Raw genomic sequence first — 19,214 nt, forward strand, 5'->3', positions numbered from 1 at the left:
TTTCCATTCAGTGCAAATCAGAAAAAATCAAAAACAAACCTTCCTTAAGCTGAAATAATTAACAATTCGTTATTTCATTCCGTGTACATCGTCTGCAGCAACAGTTCGGCGATTTATGTAAATCGAGTTAAAAACCTAATTAAGAGAAACTCTTTTTGGCCTTTTTAGAAGTTTAATTTACCACGGATTCTCCAATTTCTTTCGGCGATGATCCCTGGAGAAAAACCTTGGATTTGATTTCTGTCATTCAAAAGCGAACGTTCCCAGAAGTAAAATCACAACTGAATAACCGAAGGACCCATTTGAGGACCCGATCCTGCCAATCTGTATTCCGAGTGACTTGTGACATTCAGTTATAGTTTTCCTCTCACTCTTCTGCGACAGCACACTTAATTTACATGGATACTATCTATTCATCATACAGATTACGGTTTTCACCTGCAGGATGATAGGTTAGTGCTTCATCGTCGTGCATTCTTATGGGATATAGATTTTCGTTTAATGCGACATTTTCGAGGGACGCCGAGGACCTCCTGTCTCGGAAAATCCTTTCGAGAAACAGACCTGTCACAGTTTTTAATTTAAGATGAACACTTCGCGTACTTAAAACAGGCCGCGAAATCAAATTTCGCGGCCGATAGTTTTAACGACGGCCGTTAAACAAATTGAAGCGTTGTAGACGATGCAGTGTTTGATTTAAAAAAGTTATAAAGTGGAGATAAAAGCGTTTGAATAACGGAAACGTGGGATAATTGGGTATTTCCTGTATTGGTAGTGACCGAAATTAAAATGGTTTATTCCGGCACTGGTCCCCAGGCTATTTATTAAACCCTTAAAACGTTCCGAATCGATTGCGTAAATTGTTCATATCTGAATCCGAAGCTTTCGCTACTACAATTCCTCTTATCTGGTTTTCCATCAAATTAATTTATAAACCCCCCGTTTCGAAAGGGTTGTTCAATATGGTTTTAGTAACACGAATTAAACGCCTCGAACTTTTCAAGGGTCGTAATTTATCGCCGGCGCAATAATAATTATAGCGGAGGGCGAAAAAGCCATAAAATTCCCATGAAAGTTCAATAGGGCCAATACCATAAAGCACGGTTGCAATTAGCGCCCTCATCGCCGCTTAGACTCTCCCTTAAATACGGCCCATTATCCTGTCAACGTCGCGCCACCGCCGAACTTCAAGACACGGTTTTTCAGCGGAAAACAGGGCCATCCGTCTCGTTTCATTGTTTAGTTAAAACCACCGAAAATTATATTTTTTCCCCTTTTCTCCGGCGTCTTCTTGCGTCTGTCCCACTATATTGGCCGTAATTGATTGCATTCAGTTCTCCCTTAAAAAGATCCATTGTGACTGGCCTTTTGTCTCTTTTACTGTCGTAAGTGAGCTTTTCCGGTTCTGCGCTCCACTTTTTTCACGAGGCGCTTTTTTTGTTTTTCGATTGGTTTCCCCCTGCCAATCGATACATTTCGCTTCTGTTCTTTTATAAACAAATAAATCATTTCGTTAACAATGCCGCGGTCATCCAGCAGCAGCAGCAGCGCCACCGCCGCCGAAAATTCCAACTCCAACCAGAATTAGATGGAATCGTAAATGTTTCGTGAAAATCCATCATTCCGGTTTTTCGGTTTGTTTACAACTCGGCCGGGTCATTTTATTGTTGCAGTTAATGATGTGTTAATGTAAATGTCATATTTTATAATTTTTTTCTATATTATTCGCTTCCGTTGCCGGTTTTGTGAAACCGTTATGAGTCCATTATAAAGTTGTTATCTCATTTTAATGGTGGGACGGGACTGCCTGGAAGAGCGCCAAGAATCGTTGCGCAATAGCTTTTTTTATTACCCTTAAGGCCCGCGTCCATTTGCGTTAGCAATGTTGAAAAAAACACACAGTCAGAGATGGCGTTGGGAACTGCGAGCATTTTTTTAATTGTAACGGCGGCGTTGCGTCTAACCTTCAGGTGCTGAGGCATAATTATAAAACCGGAGGAACAGTGGTTCTCCATTAGGGGAAGTTTGCAGTTGCGATTTGCAACGAAGTTGAAAGTTTCGCTCAGGTACTCAGATCCCGGATTACTCAGCCGGTACTGCTGAGCTTAATTGCCGAGATGAGATGCACGATTTATTTCTATTGAGCTTTTGCTGCTGTAAATATTGCTGTATTTTTTTCCAAGCCCTCGATGGTTTCCCAAATGTTTAAATATTTCAATGTTTCTATTGTGTGCAATTTTGGAATATAAAATAACTTTGTTTTCGTTGTTCAATTGTTAGTGGGCGCTTTATAACTCGCTGCTGAATAAATCGAAAAAAGTTCAGGCAGCTTTTAATTAACTGAAAATGACGTAAAACAGTCGTTATTGAAGTTGGACAGTACTAAATTAGAATCTGCCATTTAAAAACATTTTCTTTAATAAATGTTAGATGGCCTAGGTCCCTAGGTCTTTTTATCATGCGTTCAAATGAAATCCTGGGCTGAGTAGGCGTTGAAAAAAGTAAACCATTTGGTGTGAAGTTTAAATTTCCCGCCGTTTGACACGAATGACATTTGAACATGTTTGTTTTCAGGGTCCCCTAGGTATATGCTTCCAGAATAGGAATTGTTAGTCATACTATTTTTAATGTAAAACATTGCAAAGAAAGAAAAAAAAACAGAAACATTTTTTGTTTATAAATTTCAGGTTAGCTGTCAACATGGTCTAATTACAATTGTCATTGCCATCTAGAACACAAAGCTTTAAGGCAACAATTGTTTTTGATCGTGACGACGTGACGTCACAGTAAAGGTTTCATCGAAAAATGAATGAAACCTCCAGAATTTAATAAAAATAGTCAGATTTTTGGTTAGCACTCTTTTTGTGGTAGAACGATGTGTTTAGGCTTTACAATTACTGCCTCGTGGAGTAAAATGCGATAATAATTGATAATGACGCGAAAATGTGTCATTTACAAGTGAGGTTAAGTTCTGTACCTAGTTATTATTCTTGCGTAATTTTTACTTTGTGAATCATTTAAATAACACCAAATCACAACAAATGGTACTTCTTACATCTTAATTATATGTGCAGCAAATATTTTTTCAACTAAATTGTACTTACAACGACTTGCAATCACGAAAATGTTGATAGGGCATAAAAAATAAAAAGTCTCGACGTAAATACGCTGGTATTAACTGATATTATTATATACACTTGCCACCAAGCTTTTGCTTATCTCACAATTTTCAGTCTTTGATAAGAATGATTAAAACACCGTATTTGATACTTTCTGAAAATGGAAACAAATTTTGACGTTTGGCGTATGGCCTTCCTCGTGACGTCACACGCTGTCTGGATGGCAATGCAACTGTCAATTTACACTTTAAAAAAGCAAAACAACCGATATAATGGGACTAGCAGAATATTTTTTTTTATCTAGCCACTAGGTACTCCGTGGTTCCAGACCTGATTCTAATTTAATATATTGGGTGTTCATTTAAATTTGTCCGCATCACGGATCACAGATCATGAATCACCTGTTTAAATCTAACCTCACTTTTTGCGTTGTTTGTGTTTTTACTCTGCAGACTCAGGAGTGGTGAACATCTTTTGTATGTCACGTTAAACGACTTCTTCTTATAAAAAGGTGTCCCAGAAATTTAACTGTACAGAAAGTTTCATTACACTGTAATGTTTGCTTTTGACTGCTTAAATTTCAGCTATTTTTTTCATTTGTTGAATCAATTTAAGTCAATCAGTCTGTGTGGGCCAAAATTATTATCTGACGTAGTGTTTTGTATTTACTTTTTCTGCTTAAAATAGTAACACTAACAAGTGATATGTTGAAGAAGCATGCATTTATTTTAGTCAAGTGTGAGAATATGTGCTGTAATGTTACACGGGTGAAAATGTGTAACGTAATGTAAACTTTTCCTTTCCAAATTTAAACGATTTTGTTCTAGTGTTGATGTAATCTTGTGAAAGCAAATAACAGAACTCTCTAGGGGTGATTAACATCCAAAAAGGTGAAAGGTTAGTTGTGTTTAATTCTCTGTCCTAAAATGAACAATTTTTGATGCATATACAGGGTATCAGGAGTGATAATGAGCCCGGCGGATTTGAAAACGCAACCCACAATACATGTCCAAAATTAACGTACGCGAAAATCAATCTGACGCAGTTGTAGTTTTTGTTTAATTAAAATAGAATGTTTGCTTTTAATTGAATAGTTAATAATTTAGAGATATGATTGGTTGGTTTTGTTTATTTTTTGTCATTTAGAGCTGCACTGCGCGAGGTAAAAGGTAAAATGCCAGTAAAAATATTAAAATCCAAAATTAAAAGAGAGAGGTCATCCAGTTAATTGGTGGCAAATATAAAATAATGGAGCAAATGACACATCCAGGCTCGTTTTTAGTCTCTCACGTCCTAGAAAGTTCCGAAATGAAATGGAACAATGCGGCAAAATGTCGCAGTACGTGTCTGTACAGAAGCATTAAAACATTTTTAAACTCACCTATAAGCCCACTAGGACCCATTCCGTTAATCCGTGCCGCTAATAGTAGTTCCAACCGTAGTTAAAGACTGTTTCCTCGCGATTTCGGTGTGTCTTTTTGTGGTCAAAGAGTCGTTGGGGGTGGAACGCGCGTATCATATTTAAAACGGTGGTGCTTTGAATGCTTATTGACACGACTCTCACGTCTGTCGTTGTTGGTTAACAAGTTTAAAGTTAAAACGTTCTCGAAATGGCTAATTTACGTTATTGTTGTTGGAGAGGGCGGAGGCAGAGTTCTTGACGGCTTCCATTTAACCCGCTAGAAAAATATGTCGGCGAAGAAGCCGGCTTAAGTATGTGGCGAATTAAAAGATAATATTTTCTTTGTTTAGTGGCAAACAAACAAAAACTTCCCGGAGTGGAAGAAAATTAGAAGGTATAGGGTGAAAGGGGAGAAAGTCGAGATAGCAGAATTAAATTTGTCATAACTGTAGATTTTGTCTGGAAATTTGTGCAGAGATGAAAATCTCTATCAACTTTTATTGTCGCAGAATACTGAATGACTCTTCTGTGACGACACTCGATTGCTCCCCGGAGGGTTGGAGGAAAATGGCCGAGAGAGCCGGATACCGCCGCCCCCGCTCCACGACTCCAACCTAACTCGACTTATTTACGGCGGTGTTGCATTACGGCGTGCGTCCAGGTAAATTCATAAAAACCTCCACACGATTCGGTGCATATATCCTTGCCGGGGCTGCGGACGGGCTACATCACTTTCCGGTTCCAATTAAAATCGCGAAGCGCGAGAAATTTAATTGGGAATATATTGCTCCGGGGTGGAGTTTTGGGGTGTTTTGAGTGAACATTTGTTGTGTGTCAACAGTTTTGTTGGATGATATGTGCGCAATCCCCAGTTGGACCTAGGAGCGGTTTGTTTGATCGGTTTCGGCTCTTCTCTCTGGATTTACATCGATTCCAGGAGTCCGCCCCTCATTTATCACCGATATTCCGGGGCTCTTTTGGTCGGCGTAATTATTTTCGTGGAGATGACGGGACAGTTTATTAACGGATCCGCCCCTGCTCAACTTCCGATAATTTACAGGTTTTGCCCTCTTTTTAACTTAAATCTGTTTCTTTTCGAGCGCCACTTTTTCAGCTTTGATTAGGATACTCCTTTCTTTCTGCCAGATAAAACGATACATATATTTTTTACTTGTTGTTTTACTCATCTGTAATAGTTATTTATACACTAAAGGATGTAAGGGTGGAATAAATCGCCTTGTTTTCCCTTGCCTAAAAAGGCAAACAACCATTTTTTCGTTTCCTCCCTTGGGAAAGTCAAGGTCTTGGCTGTTGACGCATTCCCTTGAAGTTTCAGCCACATGGGTCTGCCTATCGATGGGTTCGGAAACACGGTGGTGGTAGGTACAGATCTGACCCGGCATTCACCCATGTGTGATATGCGCTTCTTGCACATAACAAGACGTAATGGTGTTGGAAAATGAAAAAAATCCACACTGCTTGGCCAGGCAGCCGTGGGAATCGAACCCGGCACCTCAAGAACGCAAAGCGGCGTGCTAAGCGCTTGGCTACAGCGCTTGGTAATGTGTTAGATATAACCCAGTCATTATGATGTTGTGGTTGATGTAATTTTGTACTGACCAGGTAGACCTAGTTAATCTAATAAAAATAAATAAGAACTATCTTAGTAGCGCGAGGGTATATCGTTGATTTTCGCTTTTTGTTATGTTATTAATGTGACTGCTTTATTGTTGTGGAAGCAGTTGTTAATTATTACGTTGTAAGTTTGAGAATACAGAGTGAACCTCAGGATAAAACCAAATTTTCCACTGTTACTACAAGGGGCACAGAATTTGTCGCGGCTGCCGGCTGAATATGTAAAATATCTGAATCTTGGAATATACATGTATCAACTCCAGGCTCAACATCAATAAACACAGAGGCAGTAAAGCAAACATTAATTTGCAAGAGCACAACACCTTCGAAATCTATTGTACGCACAAGGACGGTGGAATAAATAATCAAAGGATTGCAGACATGTACAAAATGATATACAGTTTGCTAATATCATGCAGACACATAACAAAGATGAACGTGTTGGTAAATTAGAACTTGTTTACTTTTCCAATTTGCTACAGTAAAGGATTGATGATGGCTAAAAGTGTTTAGACTTCACTTTTGTGGTTTAAATGAGAAACTTATCAAAATTTAATTTAATTTTTGAGTTTAAGCGGCATAATATTTGTAGAGTTTGTGCTAGTGACGTAAATCTACAGAGTGTCTATAAATGAATGTGGGATCATAGTAGGCGTTGAAAGTTTACCGACTCAGAAATCTACATCTTCAATCACCTTGGGACGATCTGACGATTTGCACCTTCATTTTGTTATGTGTGAAGACCATTTTAGCAATAACTTCTAAAATATTTGCGGGGTTCTAAAATTATGCTGATTTTTCAATATAAAAACAGATAAAGACAATACCTTTGTATCACCACTGGAAATTATACAGTTTTGGACCAGGAACGCAAGTAACAACAGAGCAGCACTTCGAAACCGGAAATGAGGTTAAGTTAACTTTGTGTCGACAGCTTGTGAATACTTGACAGTTTGTGGTTAGTATTTTCATGAAAACGAGGTGGCAAATTCAATTTCCAGAGCCGTCGGCGATCCTACATTCTTTTATGGACACTCTGTGTATTCTACAAGTGTTACTAAAAAAAGTTCTATCTGTCAGTCTTTGTACAAAATTGTACCAGTGTAATGCGTTGTATATTTATCTTGCAACAAAGTTGTTTTCAGTGTTAAAACGTGTGAAATATTTCAGTACCCATCAGTATCTAAATTACCGATGGCCATGTTAAGTGAAAAAGATATTTAACAATTTAGTGCAGCGCTATTACTGAATTGGCAAACGAATTTCCCCAAACAGAATGAGCGATGCTAACAACACTGCGAGCAGAAACCAATTTAAATCGTGTTAATTGGATATGGCAATCGATGAGTTTTTAATTAAATGTATTTTAATACATTGTGAAGAGCTGTTGTATCTACTCACATGGTTTAAAAAAACATTGTTTCATATGTGGAGATGGTTGCTGTGTATTTGCAATTATAATAAAATAATAAACACGTGACTGTATAAAATACAGAGTGTTCTAAAATCACAGGATATGTTCACAATGGGATCTCAAAATCTTCTACAATTATGTCGAGACGATAATTTTCAACCGAGACGCTATTTTTAAAATATTTAAAAAAATATGACACAGATTTTCAAACATCAAATCATATTTGTCGGTTTCATTGCTAACTTAGTAAATAGACCAATAGAGGTTAGAGTCCGAAAAAGTGCGTCCGAAAAAGTGCGTCCGAAAAAGAGTTACTTTTCGTCCGCTTGTGAGTACGAAAAAGTCCCGTGCCTAAAAAAATGTTTTTGCTATTGAATCAAGAATACAAACACTCCTCAAACATTTTTCACTCGCACAGTACTGCTAACCTCCCGGTCGAAGAATCAGAGGATTCTATAATGAAGCTTTGGTCCTGATTTGAAAATCAAATCTTTTTAAAATTTGTCTCAAAATCAAGACTTGTTGCAATTGATGAACTGGAAAAACGTTCAGATCTATTGGAAAACATATTTTTTAAGAGACTGTTGCCTCATCGAACACGAAAATGAATGCAGCTATTTCTCGATATTTGCATTTACAGAGGGTGCAATATATTGCAGTCAGACATACGTAAGAATTGCGTTTTTTGTTCAAAGCAATGAAGCAGTATGATTTAGGTGAAATAGTAATAAAAATTTCACCAACGTGCATTTATGGGTACGTTGTGATTGCGGAGTTGTGACGTAAGATATTCTTTTCATATTTCACTTATTTATCTCTCCGACATTGAATCATCCTGTCAGCGCATTTAATGTTAGGTAAAAGCAGCGTAACCGCTGGAGAAGAAGAAACAAGCGAGCGCTCGAGTTTTGGAAAATAATTTATCGGAAATATAGAAAATGGAGAAATGTGACATGTTTAAATGGTTTGAGAAAAACAAGACGACGGGAGTTGGGTTCGCCGTTGCGACTTTTAGAAATCAGAACTGTGTAAGATTGTGTGTCGCCGTAAAAGAGGAAATCGTGAAGGCAGAGCTTTAAAAGCGAAATAACTCAATACCTGTGTGGGAAAGCTCCGATTTGACATGAATAGCCGTATCGAGGGTAAAAAATCGCTTGTACGCGTCAAAATAGCGAACGGATGTGTCGTCTGCGGTTCTGCTCGCTTGCGGAATTGATTTCACATAATTATCAGAGGTGGAGGCGTCCCGTGGGAACCTCCGGTCGTTCTCCCGCTCGGCGGATGTTTTTCGGTCCCATTAAGGGCTGCAGCGCGGCCCCAATTCCTTGTCGTCCATCGTTCTTGTATATTGTTGTGCACGTTCATTACAGTGATGGATCAGTCCGTTAAACCTCCACAAGGGGAACGGTAATCGGCCGTTTGTCGGCCGTCACTCAAAAACCGTGGACCGAAGGTTAAAAAGACGACGCGAAGGAGATTATTTACAGGAGCAGCGACGCGAAAGAGGCAACATCGTTCGTAAATTTTTGTTGGGTGATAGCCAGTTAGAGGGAGCAATCATCCTGATAGATAACCGGATTCGCTCGGTCGGTCCGGGCATTCCGGGGAACGATATCGCTACGAAATCAACTTACTTAGACTTAACTGCCTCCACTCCCGTTTCGATTACGGCCAACCCCTCCGCGAAACTTTAATGCTAATATTCGACGACAAATCGACGAGGAGGTCGGCAATGGGAACAGGGGCGTAGCAGATGGACGTGTCGAGGAACGCATCTACCTCAATTTTACTTCCTTGTCTTTTCAACACGGAAACTCATCACAAGGCGGAAAATATGTCTTTGCTCATTTCGTTTCGAGTTAATCAGCAATCAATAGCTATTTTAAATACAAGTGAGTGAAATCCTTTGACGATCTCGAGATTGTTTGCCTCGGCCGCAAAGCGGCCTTGGCGACAATTTTTCTCTCGGTTCGTCAAAGTACGATTTCGTATCCTTGATATACAAATAACTATTTTGGAAATGTACGAGACGGTATTTCTATGATTGAAGAGAATTACTTAGTAAGCAAAACAATATTTGGTGAAATGGTGGATGCCCCGGGAAGATAAAAAACGTATACTCCTTTGCTACATTTGTTGTTTAATTACAGATGTGTTATTTTTATAACAGAGTGTTTGGAGACAACAATGCTTACATTTTTGTCAACAATTATGAAATTTCCACTGTACATACACCTTGATATTATAGTCGTATTTATGATTAGCGGACGGTGATGTTGCCAAACACGTCAACAAGAACGCGAAAAAAGATGAAAACGGAGAAAATAAGTTCCATTTCTTTTGTAAATAACGCCCCCGTAATCCTTCCCTCAGCATTGGCGTCTTCCAACGAAAATCATAACATGCGTGCCTCGGTCCGATCCGCGCGAATTAAATGATTTGTTCGTTCGTGATCGCATTTGCATCTCGCATAAAAACGCAAGAACAGAATGGGATTGTCGTGTAATGCGTGCTGGAATTTTGAAAGTAGCAGCATGTCCATGAATAATTTACCGTTTACCGGTTCCATTCCGGCGCTCGTCCGGGACGTGGAGCGTCGCGACACTCTCCTCCCGGCTCCAGAGAATAATGATTTTCAAATTTTAATGAAATGGATGTTAAATTTTTTGTGCGGGGGCTACATAAAGATGGCACGTTCCTCCTCTATACAAGAATAATTCCCTTTCCGTTTCTCGACCTGCCACGCCGATGGGGCGAGCGCTTCAAAGACGATTTACTTTGTATTTTCCGAGACATGACGTCTCATTCGACAAATTAAATTGTTTGCTTTAGGGCGCACGGGAATCGACTTCCCTCTTGCCCTCATTACCGTATTAATATATTTTTTCGCTTGCGCCGCCCCCGGCTGCTGCGCCACGCACGAATAATGACACCTGTTCGACACGATTTATTCCTCTTTTATTTATGCGTTAGGCATATGCCTATCGATGATTTATTGGACGTTTCCTATATCTAAATTCGTTTAGATTTCGATGGAAAAAATCGAGACGAAGTGCCGGAGATTATCGCGGGACCGATAAAACATCTCGCTTCTCTCTTCTTTATTAATTCAACAGCTCGGGAAAACAGAATAAAACATCCACACTTAGATTATTTTTTAATGCATAATATTCGACAGACAGTGGTGCTAAAAATCTTCGTTTTTAAACATTTTACTTGATTTCATCGTCGTCATCACTGTGTTACATTTATCCTCAAAGTAGGCGTTGACAAATCGATTGTGAACGCACCACGGATTACAGATCTAACCTCACTTTTTGCGTTGTTTGTGTTAATAAATGAAATTATCTTTCGATTAATGAAAAGTTAAGCAATGTGACGAGCAGTCAGTGTTTGAATGGGTGGCCGCCAGAGGAACCCCCGAAAATAATACATATATGTAAAATCTGTTCACAATTTGTTATGTTTTTTTAACGAAATAAACAACAGTTGATAAATTATACACAATTATTTGATATTCTGCTGGATGTTTAGGGTAGCAAATCGGAGGAACTGGATTTGTGTTTTCATAAACAAATTTTTGTTTAGGCTTTACTCTTGTTTACTTGTCCAAAATTTTCTGTAAATATTGCTACCTGCCACGGACTGATTTGAAATAAACCTTGTCATTGCACTCTATTATAAAAAAATTACGATATACATTTCTGACCAATAATTACATACAGTGTGTCCAAAAAGTCTGGAAACACCCAAATGAAAACGTAACACATAATTTTTGAAAAAAATCTAAAGAAAGTCAATTAGTGTTTTAAAAAAGCTTTCTGCTGATAGTGTCTGTTCGGTTTTTTCGATGACCTTGAAAAAGTTATTATTAAAAAAAAAATTGTTTTTTTTTGAGGAAATTTCTTATGTAAATTGAAAATTTTTTTGACCGTCGGGTAGACAATTAAAAGATCTATTAAAAACGGTAGTAAAAATGCAACGTTGCCATTTAAAAAACCTCTGATGATTAATGACTCTTTCAAGGTCATCAAAAACAGCAGATACCATCAATAGAAAACTTTTTGAAAACGCTAGTTCATCTGTTTTTGCGTTTTTCTCGAAAATCATTGGTTTCGATTTTATTGGGACTTTTGGACACACTGTATTTACGATTAATAGAAAATGGCTAGAGTACACGCTGTTCATTGGTTGCAATGTTTTTATTTTAATTAAGTTACTAAAGAGCGTATAGCTAATATTGGCGTATTTCTATTTTCCGCATTGTGAACAACTCTCTGTATAATTTTATTTTAAATAATCTAAACATGTTTCCGTTTTGAGAGATTTTCATCAAAGCTTTTTAAGTCGGCTGTTGTTAATTAAAAGTAAAATACAGCAGCATAATTTTTAGTAACAATCGTATTTTACTCGAAAAGAATGTTGGTTGTTATTGAGGAAAAACATTAAAAAGTAAAAAATATTCAGAGAAAGGTTTTTGCAGTTTTGTCCGTATTCAGATATAAAACTGAACTTTTTTACAAATTGCTATTTTATTTATTACTAAATAAGGAAAGTAAATGAATAATTAACACTTTGATAAGGTAAAATAAGTGCATAAAGAAAACAAGATTTAATCTGCGGCAGTGCCTTCGTTCTGAAGCTGCATAGTTTGTCATTCTACGTAGATTTAAAGTTTTAAAGACTCATCAAAATTTTCATAACTAAAGATAACAGTGAACTGGGAAGAAGTTAATTTATCTATCTAGAGGTTCACTGAAAGCTGCAAGTTTTGCTTTATCGAATACGAAGATAATTCTCGTGAATAAATCAATCTTAATAATTTGTCGAAAGTAAAATAACAGGACCTAATTTTTTTATCTGATAAATTTTTCAATTAACAAATACTTTTTGCTTTGACACTTTTAAGTGTTGAATTTGGGCATTTTTATTTTGGTTAGGCCCGAGAGCTTTAGCTCGAGGGTTAAAACCTTTGAATAAAAATGCCCAAATATCAACAAGTAAAATTGTTTAAAGCAAAAATGTTTAAGTGAAAATTGGGAAATTTATCAGATATAAAAAATTAGGTCGTGTTATTTTTGGCAAGATTATTTCCAAAAGATTATTTAATTATTTATTTATAATACAGTTATTAAAAACACAATTATTACAAACAATTTGAGGATCTAACAGAAGTAACATCCAATTTTAATCACTTTTGACAGATGACAGAGTAGTAGGACGTTTTTATCGCGATAAACATTTTTGATTGGATGAAAGCAAGCGCTCAATGAAGCAGTAATGATTTAGGTGAAATAGTAATAAAAATTTCACCAGCGTGCATTTATGGGTACGTTGTGATTGCGGAGTTGTGACGTAAGATATTCTTTTCATATTTCACTTATTTATCTCTCCGACATTGAATCATCCTGTCAGCGCATTTAATGTTAGGTAAAAGCAGCGTAACCGCTGGAGAAGAAGAAACAAGCGAGCGTTCGAGTTTTCGAAAATAATTTATCGGAAATATAGAAAATGGAGAAATGTGACATGTTTAAATGGTTTGAGAAAAACAAGACGGGAGTTGGGTTCGCCGTTGCGACTTTTAGAAATCAGAACTGTGTAAGATTGTGTGTCGCCGTAAAAGAGGAAATCGTGAAGGCAGAGCTTTAAAAGCGAAATAACTCAATACCTGTGTGGGAAAGCTCCGATTTGACATGAATAGCCGTATCGAGGGTAAAAAATCGCTTGTACGCGTCAAAATAGCGAACGGATGTGTCGTCTGCGGTTCAAGTAAAATTGTTTAAAGCAAAAATGTTTAAGTGAAAATTGGGAAATTTATCAGATATAAAAAATTAGGTCGTGTTATTTTTGGCAAGATTATTTCCAAAAGATTATTTAATTATTTATTTATAATACAGTTATTAAAAACACAATTATTACAAACAATTTGAGGATCTAACAGAAGTAACATCCAATTTTAATCACTTTTGACAGATGACAGAGTAGTAGGACGTTTTTATCGCGATAAACATTTTTGATTGGATGAAAGCAAGCGCTCTGATTGGCTGAACACGCACGTTTGATCTACGTAGGAATTAATCAACAAATTGTATCAGATCTAAAGAACAAAATGTCGCTGCAAGAATATTAGGTATGAAATTGATTTGTTCGTTGAAGTGAATTTATTTCCATTTATTAATATGTGAATATAATATAATCATTTCTGACAATTAAATGAAAATGACTGCAGGCAAACAATCATAATTAGTTGTGTAATAATGCGATTATAAAACTAAAATTCAATGTATTGCTGGGAGTACCTCGTAATGAAACATGCCGACTGTTTTGTAAAAATAACATAAAAGAGAAAGAGAGAGATTAACTGGTTTACCCAATTAAATAGATTAAATTTTCAATGTTGCAAGCGCATTCATTGTGTAATTATATAGTTAATACGGTAAAACCACCGTAATACGGCCACCCAAGGGAACAAAAGTTTTGTTGCTAGCGGTTAAGTAACGTAACAGTTTCCGCATTCAAAAGTTTTTATACAAACTTTTAAACTGCATAATAATCTAAGAGTAGATTATATCATTAAGAGTAGAAGTGAGTCTTTTTGTGCTAAGGCCAGAGATTGAAGACCGAGACGAAGTTGAGGACTGGACGAATATAATAGGAATCGTTAGTTCTTCTATTTTTGCTGAGAAGAAAAAACAGAAAGATTTTAGGTTAGCTGTCAACATGCTCTAATTACAACTGTCAATTTACACTTCAAAAAAGCAAAACAATCGAACGCCATCCCAGCCCAGGATTACAAAATTAATTGTGTTACTTTTTTTAATCAACGAATTATTCTTTCAACCGGTATTGTGGACGTGTTGTCATAAATAATGATAAAATAAATTATTGTTAACGTAATGCTAAGCTAAAAATGTATTAATTAAATTTTAATTAAACGAGCCACGGTTGCCTTTTGTTCGCTTATGCAGAGTATGTTTCAAAACTTCGCGCACAAGCAGCTTAAAGATGTTGAAACCAGTTTGTTGTTTTATTAAATAACAGATCTAAACATTTTTTGTATTAGAATAATCTTTTTTCAATTAAGTGCGACAACTTTATTGAAAGTGGGTGCGGATCTATACGTAAGAAGTAATTTTATTCTGTGAATGTGAATGTATGATCAGGAGATTGACAGCTGGTAATCCCCCTATGATGAAAAAATAATTCATCACATGGGGCATATAAAAAGAGGCTTCCTGAAATTTGTTTGATATAAGGTTACCACCTGAGAATTGAATTCTTATCATGTGAATCCAGGTTATTGATTTTTTAAACTTCGGTGAAAAAGGTCAAAGTTCTAAAAAAATTACAACGCATTGATATAATTAATAAACTTATTTAAATGTGCTTTGTTGATGTGAATAAGAGAATAATTTAAATTTAGTAATTAGCTGTTTTACAGTGTTTTGGACAGCCCAAGTAAAAAGTTAATTTTTAATCAAACAATATTTTAACAGGGAATGCAGAGTAGCTGGAGTATTAATATGTTACCTCAGATAATCCGAAGGAGTGATTTGTAAAGGTAGATTTGCACGTCCTCGGCGAACCACAAATCTTAAGGAGCGTCAACTTAGATTGTAGACCGTGAAAGAGAAATTTATTTCAAGCATAGGGTTAAAAATGTTTGAAGCAAATTTTTAGATTTTTTTTTGTGATCGCCCAGTTGCGACCTCGACTTCGTCTCGGTCCCCAATCTCTGGGCTTAGCACAAAAAGCCTCACTTCTTCTCTTAATGATACAATCTACAATTACGATGAAACTTCTTTATGGTGACAATTATTGAGATTATCATCTGCGATGTCCGGCGGCGTATTAGACATTAGACATCACTTTGGCTGTTAGTTGTATTAGACATTTCTTCATCACGCTGTTGCTGTCGATTACATGAACGTTCATTTTCTTATTATGCACCAAATAAGCACCAGAAATAAACGATACAACACTTTTTCGCCCAAATAAAATGCGTCCGAAAAAGTGCGTACGAAAAAGTGCGTCCGAAAAAGAGTTATTTGTCGTCCGCATTTTCATTATGGATGCCTAAAAAATAAATTACGAGTGCTTTATTGAAATCCCATTGCCTTGAGTTGTTTTGTAATTCAGGTATCTGCGAAGGAGCAGCAATTATACATTCCGCTCAAAGTTCCCAACAAATTTTCAACTTAAATACCTAATTGTTTAAGGAAAAAAAGAGTAATATTTGAGCTAACTGACTTTAGCTTTGAGCCCGTTGTCTGTATCGATTTGGAACGTTATAAATTAGAATCTGGAGCTTTCAGATTGCCATTGCTTTGTTCGTTTCCCTTAATTCAATATTTTTTGAGAGTTATTTGGAATTAGAGCAGTGGCAGAGTCCGTATTTACGCAACGGCCAAAATGACATCCCACCGTCTCGAAACTTTCTTAATCCCCAATTTCGGATGAAAATCACCCGAAGTTTTGTTCATAGCCTCATATTGAAGCGTGAATTCATTCGATTCGACAAAGTAGTTCGGAAGTTACAATCGACGTACACCTAATTTGACAATTCACAGGCGGAAAACGTCCGTTTTCCTTTCGGAGCAAGGAAAGCTAGCCTAGAACACAACTCGAGCAAAATCAGTTTTGAGTATTTGTAAACAATTAGCTTGTGAAAGCTTTCATATCGATCGATAAATGCACTTCAAGTGCTTGTCTGGTGGCATTTCCGCTGCGGAGATGCAGCATCCACAATGGAAAAGTTAAATGAAAAGATTCGTTTCGATAAATAAGAGACAGAGTGATCCAGTGGATTTTTTTGGGGCGAACGAGCGACCTTTTGTCGTTTCAGATGGGATCTAATCTCATCCGAAAGCTGGGACAATTTCAGCAGCACAATAATAATACATGCCAGGGCCGATTTATTCGTTTTTTATTTATGCGTTAAGCATATGCCGATGATTTATACAACGTCCCTATCTAGATTCGTTTAGATTTAAAAAAACGAGGGAAAAGGAGATTATCGTCGCAGGATGAAATACCGCTGCAGCAGGAACCACCCCGCGAATTTACAATATTATCTGAACCAGGGGATATTTATGTCCCCCGATCGCACAATGAGGCTCTTCCCGTTTGTTGGTAAGAAACGACGAGCACCGGAAATAGGTAAACCGGATCCTACAGTCCCGGAATCCCGGAGAAGGGTAATAGGTCAGTCCGGTGGGTCAATCGTCGACGGTACACCGGCGGAATTATACATAAGTCTGAGGCCCTTTTAACTATTTATGACCCTTTACCCAGGTAACCGACGAGATGGAATAACTATGCAAGAGGGCCCGTTAACACAAAACCGATTCTTTTTGTCTTATGTGGAAAGGTATCATCAGCAAGGTGGCACTCTCGAGATTAATCAAGCTCCGGTCCTTTAATCAACTAATTAAATTCGGCCGTAAGGGTAGGTGGAAAAAATTGTGCGATTCGTTAAGAATTTGCGACAAGATTAAATCACATGCTGTATTGTTGGCATTAGGTAATTAAGAAGCATCGATTTTTTTTTTGCTACAAAGTTTCAGTAAACAACGCTGTTTACTAATTATGCTAAAGTTGAGCTATTGTACAAGTTCATGTAAAAATGCTGAAATTCAGTCGCATCAATCATTGCAAGTAAAGACGTGACACCACTTTTACTTTGAAAATCGAATTATGAGAAAAAAGTAGCGTGGGAGAATTTAACAAAGTTGGAAAATTTTAATAATAACTTCCATTGAGGAAAAAATTTAGGAGAAAATCGAAATTCAAATACAACTGTGTGTTTTCATTTTCTTTTTATTATTATTTATTTAACCTGAAAACAATTTTCATATTGGATTAGGGACTTTTACGTGGGTTGGTAACAGACATTTTTCACAAAAATGTAAGATTATATTTACATTTGTAATGCAAAGTAGATAAATTAATTTTAATTTCTCACACCATTTTTTTTCTTCCTTTACAAATTTCGTTTCGTTCAAAATACATGTCACGTAGTCCTCAGGGTCAGAAATCTTAGGGTAGCAGGTTTAAGGCTAATTGAGACTAAACAGACAAACTGTTTTTACACCCCAGAGATTGAATAAAAGGGGAATTACCTAAATACACACTGTTTTAAATACCTAATATATTAATACAAATAATAATAAATAATAAAATCCTGGGCTGAGTAGGCGTTTGAAAAATTAAACCGTTTAGAACAGTGTAAAGTTTGAATTTCCCGCCGTTTGACACGAATGACATTTGTTTATGTTTAATCGGGACATAATTGTACATGTTTGTTTTCAGCAAAGGATGCCCTTAGATATCTGCTTCGAGAATAGGAATCGTTAAGTTATTCTATTTTTAGTGTAAAACATTGCAAAGAAAGAAAAAGATTTTTGGGTGTAAATTTTAGGTTAGCTGTCAACATGCTCCAATTAATCTACGCTTTAAAAAAGCACAACAATTGATGGTTTCCAATGCCTACCCAGTCCAGGATTTTATTTGAACGTGCGAGTAAATAATAATAGATAACCAAAAAGTAGTCTGTAGAGAATTATTTAAAAAAATTATAGTAGAAAGGAATTTGAATAAAGAGATAAATGATAAAAATGTAAATGGAAGAAAATGTATTAAAAATGAATAAAAATATATAGAATTAAAAAATCAGAAACGATTTATAGCTTTATAAAAAGTTTATGTAAGTGAATGTTCTAAAAGCGTGAGAGAAATATTTTAAAAATTAACATACAGTGCGCCAAAAATCGAGAATATAATATTTTCTTTCCTTTTGACCTTTTCAAAAAGACTCGAAAAGGTCAATTTAATTTTTTTAAAAGAAACATTTTTCGATCTGGCATTTTGTTTTCATTTTAAAAAATCGATATATGTATTAGGAATCCTCATTCCAAAGATATACAGGGTGTTATGGAAGTTCATGTAGAAACTTTAACAACAAAGAGAACTTGTGAAAATAATCAACATTTTTATTTACCATTTTTTCCGAAAATGTGCCGTTGTAAAAATAGATGGAATCCCAAAAATCGCCTATAGTATTACGGTTTACACGTTCCTTCATAAGGACTAGAAAAGTCATGCAAAGAAACATAAAAACGGGTAGATTTTTCTTTGGTAAAAACTAACATAAAAAAAAAACAACACTAATGATTCCGGTAAACAGGCGATAAGTTTTTTGGGTAAAAACTTGTATAAACTTTATCAAGCAAAAACTTTCGTATTTTTCATTGCAATTATTTTGAAATGGAAAGTTAAAATAAAATTGACAGTGATTTCAATGTGCGGGGTGTCAAATAGGGGGTTAGGAAATTGTAAAAAAAAATAATGCTTTTAGGAAAATTATAAATAAATTCTAGGAGTTTACTTCGAGTTGTACTATTGCGATCATTAAATTTTGGACATCATTTTTCTGTCATATAAAAAAAAATACTCTAAATCATGCTTTACTGAAATTATCACACATGAATAATGAAATTGTTGTCAAATTTATCTACAAATTGTCAACATGAGCGATGACAAAATATTAAGTTTATAGTTTTTATTTATTTATTTTCTATTTTTTATTAATTAAAACCTCGTTCTATTCCATTTGTCTGATTCGTAAAACTTCTTGAATGTTTTG

At 36.1% G+C, this 19,214-nt stretch overlaps 1 protein-coding gene across 2 annotated transcripts in view; it reads left to right on the forward strand.

The window, feature by feature from the left end:
- Positions 1–3,853: 3,853 nt before the first annotated feature.
- The window catches only part of LOC138138084 (uncharacterized), a 62,917-nt gene continuing 47,556 nt past the window's right edge, over positions 3,854–19,214 (forward strand). The window contains exons 1-2 of one of the 2 annotated variants that reach the window (XM_069057831.1): positions 3,854–3,896; positions 3,947–4,016. The gene's annotated coding sequence lies outside the window, so the exon portion shown is untranslated. Of the gene's footprint in view, positions 4,017–19,214 lie in introns of both variants that reach the window. The other variant, XM_069057830.1, reaches the window with a different exon arrangement.

This window comes from Tenebrio molitor, chromosome 9 (genome assembly GCF_963966145.1).
Source record: "Tenebrio molitor chromosome 9, icTenMoli1.1, whole genome shotgun sequence".
In the NCBI taxonomy this organism is placed as follows: Eukaryota; Metazoa; Arthropoda; class Insecta; order Coleoptera; family Tenebrionidae; genus Tenebrio; species Tenebrio molitor.